Source organism: Stegostoma tigrinum, chromosome 12, assembly GCF_030684315.1.
Source record: "Stegostoma tigrinum isolate sSteTig4 chromosome 12, sSteTig4.hap1, whole genome shotgun sequence".
NCBI lineage: Eukaryota > Metazoa > Chordata > Chondrichthyes > Orectolobiformes > Stegostomatidae > Stegostoma > Stegostoma tigrinum.
The window spans coordinates 40947782-40963935 of NC_081365.1; the positions used below are offsets into that span (position 1 = coordinate 40947782).

The following is a 16154-nucleotide window of genomic DNA, read 5'->3' on the forward strand; positions in this document are numbered from 1 at the left end:
AAACCAAACAAAACCATGTGAATACACTTTCAGTGCTCCTTTTTTCAAAAAAAAGAACAAATTTGGAGGGAGAATAGCCTTCGATTTACAGCAGCAGTAGTACTGTGGGGAATTTACGAGAGGGTATCGACATCCTGTTTTCTGCTGTGGAAATAGGATGGCTTGTTTTGTTTACGATAACAAAGTGTGGAGTTGGATGCACGCAGCAGGCCAAACAGCATCTTACAAGCCTAGTTAATGTAAGAAATGCCATGTGACCTAGTCATAGGGATATAACTGTGCATGTGGGTTTTAGGTTTTTTTAATCTCTTACTTTGGGCCTTCACTATTGCTTAAAGTTAACTTTGAAATCAATCGAATATTGGGGATTGACTTTATCTTAAATTCCCTAGTCTTCCTATTGAGATGATACCTTAAAACTGAAAGAACTGCGGGTGCTGTAAATTGGGAACAAAAACGGAAGTGGCTGGAAAAGCTCAGCAGGTCAGGTAGAACTATTCTGAGGAAGGGCTGCGAGACCTGAAACATTAGCTTTGATTCTTTTTTCTTCACGGATGTTGCTAGACCTGCTGAACTTTTCCAGCAACTTGTGTTTTTGTTGTTGAAGATGACACTTTACTTGCTTACCAAGACTTAACCTCTAGGTCTTAATGTTGACTTATAGAACTTCAGAGACGGACTACAGGATGTCCTTTTTTTTACCCTATCCCACCTCCAGCCTTGTCTTGTTGTGGCTTGTTTAAGTTGCTCTTAGTAAAGAACCCATTCTGTCTTTTTCGCACCATTAAGTTACACATCTTTTTCTCTTTCACCACAGTTTAACAACTGTTTGACTTTTGCACTGAGACTCTACACCATCAGTTCTCTTTGTCTCTCTCTGCCACGGTAAAAAATATTTTTAAAAAAAAAAGGACATTTGCCAACCCCTTGCAGTCCTGACAATGAGCCATACTTGACTCAACGATAATTCTGTTTTTCTGTCTCCACAGATACTGTCAGACCTGCTGGTTTTCCAGCATCTCTGTCTATTATAGTATGCTAGATTGTCTCACCTGTGTAATTGAAACATAACCCCTCTACTTTTGCATTCAGTTCTCTTCTTTTGCAGTAGGTTGTAGCATTCTGTTAGCTTTCCTAATTTTTTTGCTGTACCTGCCTACTAGTATGTTGTGATTCACACACAATGATGTCCACATTCTTCTGCAACTTGGAACTCTTCACTTTCTTGCCAGTTAGGTAAGATTTTTTTCAAATTTTCCAGTCAAGATTGACAATTTCACATTTTTCCACATTATACTCCACATGCTAGATCTTTATCCATTCATAAGCTTATCTATAATCTTTTTCTACTCTCCTTTATGTTCTCTTGCAAGTTACTTTCCTACATGCCATATGTAAAGCCGCATAGTGTATTGCTAACAAAGTGTGGAGCTGGATGAACACTGCAGGCCTAGCAGCATCATAGGAGTAGGAAAGCTGACGTTTCAGGCCTGGACCCTTTATCAGAAATGGGGGAGGGAAACAGGTTTCTGAAATAAATAGGGAGAGAGGTGGCGACGGATAGAAGATGGATAGAGGAGACAGACAGGTCAAAGAGGTGGTGATGGAGCCGTTAAAGGTGAGTGTAGCTGGGGAGGTAGGGAGGAGGGACAGGCCAAGGAGGTGGGATGAGGTTAGTAGGTGGGAGATGGGGGTGGGCCTTGAGGTGGAAGGAGGGGATAGGTGGCAGGAAGGACAGGTTAGGGAGACGGGGATGAGCTGGGCTGACTTTGGAATGCGGTCGGGGGAGGGGAGATTTTGAAGCTTGTGAGGTCCACATTTCTCAGCTAGTCCCTGCCTCCTGAACCTGTGCTACCTCCCACCTCAAGCCCCACCCCGATCTCCTACCTACTAACCTCATCCCGCCCCGCTTGACCTGTCCGTCCTCCCTGGACTAACCTATCTCCTCCCTATCTCCCCAGCTACACTCACCTTTACTGGCTCCAGCCCCACCTGTTTGACTGGACTGTTTCCTCTCCATCTATCATCTCTTCTACCCATCTTCTATCTGCCTCCCCCTCTCTTCCTATTTATTTCAGAATCCCATTTCTCTCTCCTTTCTCTCCCCCCCCCCCCCCCCCCCCCCCCCATTTCTGAAGAAGGGCCTAGGCCCAAAACGTCAGCCTTCCTGCTGTTATGATGCAGCTCGGCCTGCTGTGTTCCTCTAGCTCTACACCTTGTTATCTCAGCCTTCCGAGTGCTGTCCCATTTAACGTTTTCATCTGGCTCTCATGCAACGTTACTGTGTGCCACCTTGCCTCTCGGCTGACGAATGAACCGGTCCTTTATCTCTGGCTTGCTTGCAGCCCACACTGGTGACTCACTGTGCTGATCCCGATTCTATACTAACTTCTAAGGTAAATTCGATGAGTGTCAGGTGAAGCAAAATGTAGCTTTTCATCACTTTATGCTGTTGCTCTTTTGCTTTCTCTTTGGGCTGCTGTGGCTATCCAGGTTTTTGGTTGTCTGAAAGAAAAAAGCATAAAAAGGGAAGTTACTTGTGAGAGTGGGAACTAAGGGTGCATGATTACACCATTAGCATCTTATTCATCCTGCTAAATAGCAGAAAGAGTGGGGAATTGAGAAGGTGCATAAATGTAGAAAGATGCTGTCTTACTCCCATGTTCACAAGAGCTTGCCATGACCTCAGTGTCTTCTAAACTCATAACCCCCACCACCTAGAAGAATATAGGCACCAGAAATATAAGAGCACCACTAACCACTACCTGCAAGTTTCCTTCTAAGTCACGCATCATTTTGTAAGTATATTGTTGTTTTATTCTATTGATGTTATGTAAAAATCTTGAACTCCCTAATAGAAGTGTGGGAATATCTAACTGCCATGGACTGCAGCTTTCAAGAAGTTGAATCATCATCACCATCACAGTTAGGGATGAACCACAAATGATAGCCTAGCTAGTGACATTCACTTTTTGTGAAAGAGAATAAACAACAATTAGGTGCAATATTGACTGGATTTAGTGGACAATTTCTGGAATATTAAATAGGCTTTGGCTGGGAGAAGGTAATTTCTTTCATGCAAAGACTACAAAAAGAACGCTGAGTAAATTTGAGGCAGATAGTTGCTGAGGACATGTTGTTATGGGTGGATGCTTTGAAATAGTAGGTAATGATATGAAGGGAACAATACCCTGAGAAGAGTGAACTGGTTGTATTGCCAGAAAGAATAGGGTCCCTCTGGGGGAGTTGGAGAATGAAGTCCTTTTTCCTTTCAAAAAGGCATTGAAGGAGCAAGCATTAGGTCACAGACAATTTGAGCTTGAAGGCAGGAGATAAACTAAGTTGGGAAGTGAGAGAGGAAAATCTGGTATACACTGGTAAAGGTGCCACAATTTTACATGGTTATTGGGAAATGAGAACTACTGTGGAGACAACCGAACTAGTCCTCTTTATTTTGTGACAAAGGATTTTTGGATCTCTGAACATGGTAAATGAGAGGGTAGATGATGAGAGAAGACATTAAGAAGGCTGTTGCTAGCAGGCAAGAAAAACCTAAGGTTATCTTTACTGTCTTGCATTATTTTAGATCAGTAAGTTATGTTTTAAAGAGGAAGTAACATTGGTGCCACACATGCCAGGCAATGACCATCTCCAATAAGAGATTGTTTAATCACCACCTCTTGATGTTAGTGGTGTTACATCACTGAATCCCCCACTGTCAACATGATTGCCCAGAAACTCAACCAGACTCACCACATAAATACAGTGGCTACAAGAGCAGATCAGAGGTTAGGAATAGTGTGGTAACTCACCTTCTCACCCCTTAAGGTCTGCATGCCATCTACAAGGCACAGGTTAGATCTGTGATGGAACAATCCTGCCTTGCCTGGATGAATGCAGCTCTAACAACACTAAAGAAGCTTTACACCATCTAGGAGAAAGCAGCTTGCTTGATTGCCATTCACATCCATAAACATTTGTTCCCTCCACTACTGATGCTCAGTAGCAGCATAGTGTATCATCTATAAGGTGCACAGGTGCACTTCACTGAAGATCTTCATACAGCACTTTTCAAACCAATGAGCACTTCATCTAGAAGGACAAGTCTTCCTCACTAACATCTGGGTGCTAGTGTCAAAATTGGGAGTGCTTTCTCACAGACTAGTCAAGCAACAGCCTGACAGTTGTATTCACAGAATCAGACAATGTCCCAAACACCACCATCACAATCCCTGGAGGTGTCCTGTCCCACTAGCAGTACAGATGCAGTAGAGGTTGTGGCACAGTGGTATACAGTTGGGAGGGAGTTGCTCTGGGAGCCCTCAGCATTGACTCCGGACCCCATGAAGTCTCATGGCTACAGGTTAAACATGAGCAAGGAAACTTCCTGCTGATTACCGCCCTCCCTCAGTTGATGGATTGGTACTCCTCCATGTTCAACAACATTTGTAGGAAGCACTGAGGGTGGCAAGGGCACAAAACGTACTCTGGGTGGGGGATTTCAAAGAGCGGCTCGGCAGCATTACTACAGATCGAACTGGTCGGGTTCCAAAAGACATAACTGGGTCTGTGGCAGGTGGTGAGGGAACCAACAGGAGGGAAAAGCATACTTGACCTCAACCTTACCAGTCTGCCAGATGCAGTTGCATCTGTCCACGACAGTATCAGTAGGAGTGATCAACGCACAGACCTGGAGACAAAGTCCTGCCTTCACATTAAGAATAACTTCCATTGTGTTATGTGGCACCATGCTAAATGGGACAGACTGTGCACAGATCCAGCAACTCATGGATGCCCAGACTTGAGATGCTGTGGGCCATCAACAGCAGCAGAAGTGTACTCCAGCACAATCTGTAACTGCATGGCTTGGCATAACCCCCACTCGGCAATTAGCATTAAGCTAGGGGATCAACCCTAGTTCAATGGGAAGTAGAGGAGGGCATGCCAGGAGTAGTACCAGCCTATCTTGTCAACCTGGTGAAGTCCACTTTCACACCAAACACTTGGACTACTTGAATGCCAAACAGCGAAAGCAGGAAATGATAGACAGAACTAAGCAATCCCACAACTAATGAATCAGACCCAAGCTCTGCAGACCTGCCACATCCAGTCATGAGTAGTGGTGGATAAATAAACAACTCACTGGAGGAAGAGGCTCCACAAATATCCCCATGCTCAATGATGGAAGAGCCCAGCACATCGGTGCAAATGAAAAGGCTGAAGCATTTGCGGCAGTCTTCAGCCAGACCTGCTGTGTAGATGATCCATCTTGACTTCGTCCAGTAGTCCCCAGCATTACAGATTCCAGTCTTCAGCCAATTCGATTCACTCTAGATGATATCAAGAAACGGTTGGTGCCACTGGATGCTACAGAGACTGTGGGCCCTGACAACATTCCAGCAATAGTACTGAAGACTTGTGCTCCAGAACTTGCCACTACCCTAACCAAGGTGTTCCAGTACAGTTAGAACACTGGAATATACCATTAATGTGGAAAGTTACCCAAGTATGTCCTGTACAATAAAAAGCAGAACAAATCAAACTGGGCCAATTAATATCCCATCAGCCTACTCTCAATCATCAGTAAAGTGATGGAAGGTGTCATCAATAGTGCTATCAAGCATCTCCTGCTTCGCAATAACCTGCTCAGTTGTACGTGGTTTAGGTTCCTCTAAGGCCACTCAGCTACTGAGCTCACTTCAGCCTTGGCCCAAACATGGACAAAAGAGCTGAATTCCAGGGGTGCGGTGAGAGTGACAGCCCTTGATTTCAAGGCTGCATTTGCTCAAATGTGGCATTCAGGAAACCTAGCAAAACTGGAATCGATGGCTATCAGGGGGCCAACTCTCCAGTGGTTGGAGTCATACCTGTTACATAAGAAGACGGTTGTGGTTGTTGGAGGTGAATCATCTCCTCTCCAGGACATCTCTGCAGGAGTTCGTCAGGGTATGTCCTTGGCCCAACCATCCCCAGCTGCTTCATCAATGACTTTCCTCCATCATGAGGTCAGAAGTGTGGATGGGCACCAATGATTGCACAGCCTTCAATGCCATTCACAACTCCCTCGTATACTGAATCAATCTGTGTTCAAATGCAACAAGAACTGGATAATCTCTCCAGGTTTTCACTGACAAGTGGCAAGTGACAAATGCCAGGCTATGACCATCAGCAGTGAGAGACAATCTAACCACCACTCCTTGACATTCAATGGTGTTACCATCACTGAATCCCCCACTATCAACATCCTGGGGGTTCTCATTGACCAGAAATTCAACTGGACCCATCACAAACACAGTGCTTACAAGACCAGGTCGGAAGCTAGGAATACTGCAGTGAGTGACTCACCTCTTGACTCCTCAAACCCTGTCTGTCATCTATAAGGCACAAACCAGGAGTGTGATCCAATACTCTCCACTTGCCTGAATGAGTGCAGCCCCAACAACAGTCAAGAAGCTTGACACCATCATGGACAAAGCAGCCTGTTTTGTTGGCACTGCAGCACCTTCCAAACCTATGACCACTTCCATCTAGAAGGACAAGGGCAGCAGACATATGGAAACACTGCCACCTTCAAGACCCCTGCAAGTGATTCCGTACCCCGACTTGGAAGTAGATTGCTATTTCTTCACTGTCACTGGGCCAAAATCCTGGAATTCCCCCCCTAATGACATTTGTGGGTCAACATCGAGCAGTTAGACTGCAGCGGTTCAGGAAGGCAGCTCACTACCACCTTCTCAAGGGCAACTAGGGATGGGTAAGAAATGCTGACCAGCCAGTGACGCCCATATCCCACAAATAATTGGAAAAAAACATGGCTGCAGATACATGAGAACACACCACCTGCAAGTTCTTCTCCAAACCACTCACCATTCTGACTTCGAAATATTATCACAACTCCATCACTGTTGCTTGGTCAAAATCCTGGAATTCCCTCTATAATGGCATTGTGGCTCTACCTACAGCACACAAACTGCAGCAGTTTTAGAAAGCAGCTCACCACCACCTTCTTGAGGGCAACTCCAGGGCTATGGGGAGAGTGCAGGGAAGTGGAGTTGAGATGCCCATCAGCCTTGATTTTAAATGCTGGAGTGGACTCGATGGGCCAAATGACCTTACTTCCACTCCTTTGTCTTATGGTCTATGATCTTAACTAGGGGTGGGCAATAAATGTTGGCCAGCCAGTGACACTCTCATCCCATAAGCGACTGAAAAAAAAATTTGATAGGAACAAAAGAGATGGTCATGAAGGCCTAAGAAATTCAATTGTCAGTACTTTGCATCTGCTGATTTTTAGGTCGCTTTGTGTTGATGTCAATTACTGGCTGATTTTGTATTTAACTGTCACACAAGTGAACATCTCATTGATAACAATCGTGAAAGGTAAAAGTAGGATGAAGTGACAAATTCATGTGAATAGTTTGTTTGCAAAAAGCTGGCAGTTATGGACACAACCATAGGTATATATTGAAGTTTTTTTCCAGATATTTGATATGAAATGTAATCAGTTTGTTTGGATTCAGGACTTAAGCTCCAAGCCGGCAATGTTGTCTGAATATAGATCAACTGTGTTTCATCTGCTTTTTTTATTTCAGCATTTTGTTTGTATTAGAATTTCTCATTTGATGGGATGATTCTACGTTCCACCAGTAGTACCTAATGACATGTCCCTATATCTTTCAAACAGTTTGGGGGAAAATATTTGAAAAGAGTTCCTCTTCCTTTTGTGAAATGACCCTTAGTTGGAAGTGTGGGTGTGTGAATATTGAGTAAGCCTAAGATTTGGTTCAATCCAAATATCCTGTCAGCATTAATTTTCAGGTTGACATGGAGAATAAGTATGTGGATAAGATAACATTAGGCTTTCTCATATCCACTGATCTGAATGAGTCATAGGGATGTGCAGCACGGAAATATACCCTTTGGACGAACCTATCCATGCTGACCAGATGTCCTCAATTAATCTCGTCCCATTTGCCAGCATTTGCCCCATTTGTTAAACCCTTCCTATTTATGGTAGCATGAATCTTTGCTAGCAGGGGAAAAACAGTTGTACTTAGGAATGGCATAGTACAGACTATTGTATGAAATCTGAGTAAATATTTTCTTTTATATCTGAAGTTGCTTCCTCCAAAATGTTTGTCAACAGACGTTTTTATTTGTCATAAAAATTTCACCAAGTTCCCCTCTCTCCTCCTCCCACTGATATCTGTAAAATCACGTGGAAGTTTCTTAAAACCTCTACAGTAAAAGCAGAAACAAAAAAATCTGTTCATTTCATCTGCTGTTTCCAAATTCTTGCACTCCAGAGCATGAAGAGACACTTTTTTTACCCTTTTAAATATCTGTAGAAATGTACCACCTTTTATGTGGAAAATGTTGCCTGTTAGGTCCCTTTTAAATCTTTCCCCTCTCACCTTTAAACCTATGCCCTCTAGTTTTCCCCTAGTCTGGGAATAAGACCCTGGCTATTTACCCTATCCATGCCCCTCTCAATTTTATAAACCTGCCTAAGTCACCCCTTAACCTCTGCCAGAAGTAGTGGTAAAGGCAGGTCCAACTATAACATTTAAAAGGCATCTGGTTAGGTACATGAAAAGAAAGGGTTTGGAGGTCTAAGGTTCTTGAGTGAGTAGATTTGTGGCTCGGGTTGTGGATGCTGTGGTTGGTTTGCTTGCTGAGCTGGTTTGTTAGTTCGCAGACGTTTCATTACCCTGCTGGGTAATGAAACGTCTGCAAACTAACGAACCAGCAGTGCCAACGAACCAACCACAGCAAGGGTTTAGAGCGCTGTGGGCCAAATGCTGTAAATGGATCTCTGATTCTGTGACTCTACCTGGTTTTAGATTTTTGTCGAGCTTTCTCTCTCACTCCTACATTTTTCATCTTGATTAACCTTTTCTCGTTTCTACTGTTCTTTGTATTCTGGCCAATTATCTGACCTGACACTAATCTTTGTGCAATTAAATGCTCTTTCCTGAAGTTTGATGCTTTCCTTAACTTCTTTGTTTAACCAAATAAGTTGAGTTATACAGCATGGATGCAGATCCTTCGGTCCAACTAATCTGCGTTAGCCAGATATCCTAACTTATCTAGTTTGCCCATGTATGGTCTGTATCCCTCTAATCCTTCCTATTCATGTACCCATTCAGATATCTCCTTAAATGTCCATCTCTTCAATTTTATTTGAAAGAGTAAGAATATACTTACTCAGATAATTCTGGAATGCTCTTAGATGTCTATCACTGCTTCTCTTTTGGTTTATTCCTGAGCCTAACATCCAAGCTCACGTTAGCTAGCATAATGATTGTACCCGCATAATTGCCCTTCTAGAAGATTAAAATCCTAATGATAGACTCACTCCTCACCATTTAAGTTGAATGTTCAAACATGTTGCGGTTGCTGCTACTAAAGGATGCATTCGCTGAGGTTAAATATTTCTGTGCCATTTAGACAATCCCATATCTAGTATAAATCTGTTTCTTCTTGGTTCCAGGAAGAGCTGGTCTAAAAGTCTATCTTGAAAGCATTCTGTGAACTCCTTATCCTAGCTATTGCCAATTTGAATTTTTTGGTTTATCTGTCAATTTAAAATCACATTATTGCTTTCTATTTCCAAGTACCCATACTTTACTTATTTACTTTGCCTGACATTATGATTGCTTTTGGGAATGTGTAGATCTTGCCCCTTTTTGTCTCTTTCTTCTACAATTTTCTTTTATCTTCAACAGACCTTGGAGTGCAGGTCGATAGTTCCTTGGTGTCGCAGGTGGATAGGATACTGAAGAAGGCATTTGGTATGTTTGCCTTTATTGGTCAATGCATTCAGTGTAGGAATTGGGAGGTTATATTGTGATTGTTAAGGACATTGGTTAGGCCACTATTGGAATACTGTGTGCAAGTCTGGTTTCCCAGTAATAGGAAGGATGTTGTGAAACTTGAGTGGGTTCAGGAAAGATTTACAAGGACGTTACCAGGGTTGGAGGGCTTGAGCTACAGGGAGAGGCTGAATAGTCTGGTGCTATTTCCCTGGAGCATCAGAGGCTGAGGGCTGACCTTTATAGAAGTTTATAAAGTCATGAGGGGCGTGAATAAAGTAAATAGATAAGGTCTTTTTCCCTGGGGTGGGGGAGTTCAAAACTAGAGGGCAATGTTTTAAGAATGGAGGGGCAGGATCACTCAATATTATTTGGCCCTGTACCATGTCTCTGCATCTTCTGCTGAAACCTGCACGTTTTACTTTGATTTCACATTCAACTGTTTCAGTACTCTTCTGGCCAACCTTCTATCTTTCATTCTCACTTAACTTCTAATCCTGAACTCTGCTGCCCATATTTTATCTTGTATCCGCTTCCATTCACCTATCACTCTGTCCTTTGAGATCTGCATTTTCTCCCAATCTGTCAACATGTTTCATTTAAAACTTCACCTCTGTTTAAATCCTTTTGTATTCTCTTTTGCTGGCCTTTCTTATCTATGTGCACCTTTGTTATCTTGCAAGTTTGGTTTGCTTTCTTGTGCTTGATTAGTTTCAGTGGTTACAGAGGAGAGTTTAATCTTGTAAGTATTATTTTGTATTTAATTAGCCACCTCAAGATGTTTAATTTTGGAAGAGTTCATAATGCAAGATACTTCTGATGTGGCAAGCGGAGCATTTTAAGTGAACAATATTGTCTTTTTCTAACTATCTATCATGTACCCCCTCAACCTCCGCCTTGCTAATGTAAATAATTCTAATCTACTCAACCTCCCTTCATAGCTAGTGCCCTCCATACCAGGCAACATCCTGGAGAACCTCCTCTGCATCCTCTCCAAAGCATCCGCATCCTTTTTAAGCTTTTATGGTTAGTTTTTTTTTTTAATAAACAGATTGCACTTATAATAACTACATTGTACCAATTAATCTATTCACAGGGAGAGATAGTAGGAACTGCAGATGCTGGAGAATCTGAGATAACATGGTGTAGGGCTGAATGAATACAGCAGGCAAGCAGCATCGGAAGAGCAGGAAAGCTGATGTTTCGGGTTGAGACCCTTCTTCATTTCAGAAGAAGGATCTTGATCTGAAATGTCAGCTTTCTTGCTCGTCTGAGGCTGTTTATTGACAGGAAGATACCACGTAGGAACAGATTTAAGGCACTCAGTAGGACACAGTTGATCTGATTGTAACCTCCAATCCATATCCTCACCTCCCTGATAACTTTTTAACCCCTTAGCAAGAATCTGTTCACCTCTGCTTTAAAAAATTAAAGGACTCTGTTTCCACCACCTTTTTGCAGAAGGAGATTTTACAAAGCCACATGACTCAGGAAAAAATGTATTGCCTAATCTCTGCTTTTAAATGGGTAACTCTAATCCTTAAACAGCGATGTCAAATTTTAGATTCTCTTAACAGAAAACATTGTCTCCATATCTACCCTGTCAAGACCCTTCAGGATTTTGTTTCCATTATTAAAGTTGCCTCTTCTTCTTCTAAACTGCAACAATACAAGCTAGCTCGTTTAAACTTTCATCTTAACATGATGTAGGTTAGACAGAGGATCTTGATTGGCGCAGGCTTGGAGGGCCGAAGGGCCTGTTCCTATACTGTAATTTTCTTTGTTCTTTGTATCTATTCTAGGTTTTAGTCTAGTAAAACTCTGCCTTCAAGGCACTTACGCCGTTACTTAGATACAGTGACCAGTACTCCTTCCAATGTGGTCAATCTAGTGCCTGGCATAACCGAAACATGATATATCTACTTGGTATTCAAGCCAGTTTACAATAAATGATAACATTCTCTGAGCTTTCCTAATTACTAGCTAAATCTGCATGCTAGCCACACGTGATTTATCCACGAGGAAGAGGTTGGTTAGCTCCACTGGTAAATTTCAGAAATTTGATTATAAGTTAAAACAAAAAAAAATACCAATTCATTTGGACATGCATTTGATCCATCAACAAAATCTTTACAGCAACACTTAATAATACTGTTAACGAGTTTTGAGAAGATTTGTAGCTCAGATTGAGGTTCTGAATGTACGTTTGCTTGTTGAGCTGGAAGGTTTGCTTTCAGACGTTTCGTCACCATTCTAGGTAACATGAGTGAGCCTCCAGTGAAGTACTGGTGTTATGACCTAAACACACAAATAGAAAGCGGGACATAACACCAGCACTTCACCGGAGGTTCACTGATGATGTTCCCTAGAATGGTCTTCGTCATATCACCATTTCCTATCTATCTTGCTATGGCCGACACGAAACGTCTGAAAACGAACCTTCCAGCTCCGTGAGCAAACCTACACCCAGAACTTAATACTGTTTATGAATAAAGTGATAGCTAATCTAAAAACTGATTCTTAATTTTGAGTTTCCAGGAGTTTTCTTGAGTTTAAAGGGCTTTTTTTGTTGTGTTAGGCTGAATAATGTTGGTTAGAGTATGCAATGAGTTCCTTGCCCTCCAGTGAATTATGTGATGGTATCTTCTATGTCTAACTGAGACCCAGGATTTACCATCTCGTGTAGCAGATGGCAGCACTCCCTCGGTGTTATTTCTTAAGTGTCAATTGAAATGTTTGGACTGAGACTTGTAACCTTCTAATTCCATGACAGCCGATTTTATTGGGGAAAAGCCGATGTCTTGAAAGGCGATTTTATATCACAGCTGCTATAATCCTGTTCAGGAACAAAATGGCTGATTGAATCTCCATCTTTAGCCTCTGGCATTGTATCTTAGTGCTCCAGTGCTCAGTTCCACCCACAAACTACTTTGAGTTCTTAAGTCAACGGTGGGTTAATGGTTTAAAACTAAAACAAGAAGTTAGAATAAATTAGCTTTTCTGAAATCGAGCTACAATGAAATATTGCTTGAAGGTTACTGCGCAGATCAAACTGAATTGTTAGTTAGCAAGATTTGAGAATTTTTAAGTCCTTGACACAATAAAACTTGGGTATTAGTAAAGCTTAAACAGAAATAGCAAATATAACCCCTGTATTCAAAATGAGAGGCAGAAAACTGGAAACAGTTGACCAGTTAGCTTGATGTCTGTTGCAGATATTATGATAGAATTGTCAAAGAAGTTATATCTAGCCATCTAGAAAACATCCAAGGTAATCAGGAAGAATCAGCATGGTTTCAATAAAGGGAAGTAAGTTTGAGCAATTTATTAGAGTTCTTTTTGAAGGGGTAACATGCGCTGTGGAAAGAAAGGGAAGCCAATACATGTATTATACTTGGATTTCTAGAAGGCAAGTGATAGGGTGCGAACCAAGGTTATAGTGGAAAATATAAGCTTATAATGTAGTGATATATTGACAGGAATAGAAGGTTGGCTAGCAAGAAAAAGAGAGTAAAGGGTGCATAAATGTATCTCTGCCTGACTGGGAGGATGTGATGAGTGGAGACCCACAGATCTGTAATGGGGCTTCAGTCTCATATTTTACATGGTGACTGAGATGTGGGGAGTGAAAATATGGCAGCTAAATGTGTCGGCCACAGCAAGATAGATAGGAAATGGTGATATGACGAAGACATAAAGAAAAGTTGAACAGGCAAAAATTTGGCACGTGGAGTATAATGGGGAAAAGTGTGAAATCTTTTGGCAGTAGATTTAAATAGCAGACCATTATATAGATGGAGAATGACTGCTGAATTCCAAGATGCAGAGGGCAGTAGTTGTTATGGTGCATGAGTCACAAAGTTATCAAGTATGTACAGCTTATTGAAGGAAGGCTGTATATGCATTCAAAGTGGTTTAGATGGGGTCTTCTAGATTGGTAACTGGAAGGGGTGGAATGTCTTCTGCGAATAGGATGGATAAACTGTGTTTGTGTTAACTGGAATTTAGTGATGACTGACATGATTCTGAATGATCTTGGCAAGGTGGACAAGGAAAAGGTGTTTCCTGTTGTGGGTGAATTCAGAACTAAGGGGTACTGTTTTAAAATTGTTGTCATTTCAAGTCCGAATTGAGAATTGTTTTTCTTTGAAGTTTAGTGCAATTTTGGAAATCTCTGCCTCTCTAAATGTAGGGTCAATGAATATTTTTAAGATAGAGGAAGATTGATTCCCCTGCCTAACAACAATCTAAGATTATTTGGACTAGATGAGAACAAGGAATTTGAAACAAACCGATCAATCATGATCTCATAGGGTCTGTTTCCGTGTTGTATGACTCTTTGGTCCAACACGTCCATGCAGGCCAGACATCCCAATCTGACCTAGTCCCATTTGCCAACATTTGGCCGATCTCCTGCTAAACCCTTCCTATTCGTATAATAAAATGTGAGGCTGGATGAACACAGCAGGCCAAGCAGCATCTCAGGAGCACAAAAGCTGACGTTTCGGGCCTAGACCCTTCATCAGAGAGGGGGATGGGGGGAGGGAACTGGAATAAATAGGGAGAGAGGGGGAGGCGGACCGAAGATGGAGAGTAAAGAAGATAGGTGGAGAGGGTGTAGGTGGGGAGGTAGGGAGGGGATAGGTCAGTCCAGGGAAGACGGACAGGTCAAGGAGGTGGGATGAGGTTAGTAGGTAGCTGGGGGTGTGGCTTGGGGTGGGAGGAAGGGATGGGTGAGAGGAAGAACCGGTTAGGGAGGCAGAGACAGGTTGGACTGGTTTTGGGATGCAGTGGGTGGGGGGGAAGAGCTGGGCTGGTTGTGTGGTGCAGTGGGGGGAGGGGATGAACTGGGCTGGTTGAGGGATGCAGTGGGGGAAGGGGAGATTTTGAAACTGGTGAAGTCCACATTGATACCATATGGCTGCAGGGTTCCCAGGTGGAATATGAGTTGCTGTTCCTGCAACCTTCGGGTGGCATCATTGTGGCAGTGCAGGAGGCCCATGATGGACATGTCATCAAGAGAATGGGAGGGGGAGTGGAAATGGTTTGCGACTGGGAGGTGCAGTTGTTTGTTGCGAACTGAGCGGAGGTGTTCTGCAAAGCGGTCCCCAAGCCTCCGCTTGGTTTCCCCAATGTAGAGAAAGCCGCACCGGGTACAGTGGATGCAGTATACCACATTGGCAGATGTGCAGGTGAACCTCTGCTTAATGTGGAATGTCATCTTGGGGCCTGGGATGGGGGTGAGGGAGGAGGTGTGGGGACAAGTGTAGCATTTCCTGCGGTTGCAGGGGAAGGTGCCGGGTGTGGTGGGGTTGGAGGGCAGTGTGGAGCGAACAAGGGAGTCACGGAGAGAGTGGTCTCTCCGGAAAGCAGACAGGGGTGGGGATGGAAAAATGTCTTGGGTGGTGGGGTCGGATTGTAAATGGCGGAAGTGTCGGAGGATAATGCGTTGTATCCGGAGGTTGGTGGGGTGGTGTGTGAGAACGAGGGGGATCCTCTTGGGGCGGTTGTGGCGGGGGCGGGGTGTGAGGGATGTGTCGCGGGAAATGCGGGAGACGCGGTCAAGGGCGTTCTCAATCACCGTGGGGGGGAAGTTGCGGTCCTTAAAGAACTTGGACATCTGGGATGTGCGGGAGTGGAATGTCTTATCGTGGGAGCAGATGCGGCGGAGGCGGAGGAATTGGGAATAGGGGATGGAATTTTTGCAGGAGGGTGGGTGGGAGGAGGTGTATTCTAGGTAGCTGTGGGAGTCGGTGGGCTTGTAATGGACATCAGTTACAAGCTGGTTGCCTGAGATGGAGACTGAGAGGTCCAGGAAGGTGAGGGATGTGCTGGAGATGGCCCAGGTGAACTGAAGGTTGGGGTGGAAGGTGTTGGTGAAGTGGATGAACTGTTCGAGCTCCTCTGGGGAGCAAGAGGCGGCGCCGATACAGTCATCAATGTACCGGAGGAAGAGGTGGGGTTTGGGGCCTGTGTAGGTGCGGAAGATGGACTGTTCCACGTAACCTACAAAGAGGCAGGCATAGCTGGGGCCCATGCGGGTGCCCATGGCCACCCCCTTAGTCTGTAGGAAGTGGGAGGAGTCAAAAGAGAAGTTGTTGAGTGTGAGTACGAGTTCCGCTAGGCGGATGAGAGTGTCGGTGGAGGGGGCCTGGTCGGGCCTGCGGGACAGGAAGAAGCGGAGGGCCTTGAGGCCATCTCCATGCGGAATGCAGGTGTACAGGGACTGGACGTCCATGGTGAATATGAGGTGTTGGGGGCCAGGGAATTGGAAGTCCTGGAGGAGGTGGAGGGCGTGGGTGGTGTCACGGACATAGGTGGGGAGTTCCTGGACCAAAG

The 16154-nt window shown here is 43.8% G+C and overlaps 1 protein-coding gene across 3 annotated transcripts in view; it reads left to right on the forward strand.

Moving 5' to 3' along the window:
* The window catches only part of nme7 (NME/NM23 family member 7), a 137842-nt gene that overhangs the window by 395 nt on the left and 121293 nt on the right, over positions 1-16154 (forward strand). The window contains exon 2 of one of the 3 annotated variants that reach the window (XM_048540703.2): positions 9729-9794. The exons of the other annotated variants lie outside the window; for them this stretch is intronic. The gene's annotated coding sequence lies outside the window, so the exon portion shown is untranslated. The remainder of the gene's footprint in view (positions 1-9728; positions 9795-16154) is intronic. 3 annotated transcript variants of the gene reach the window in all.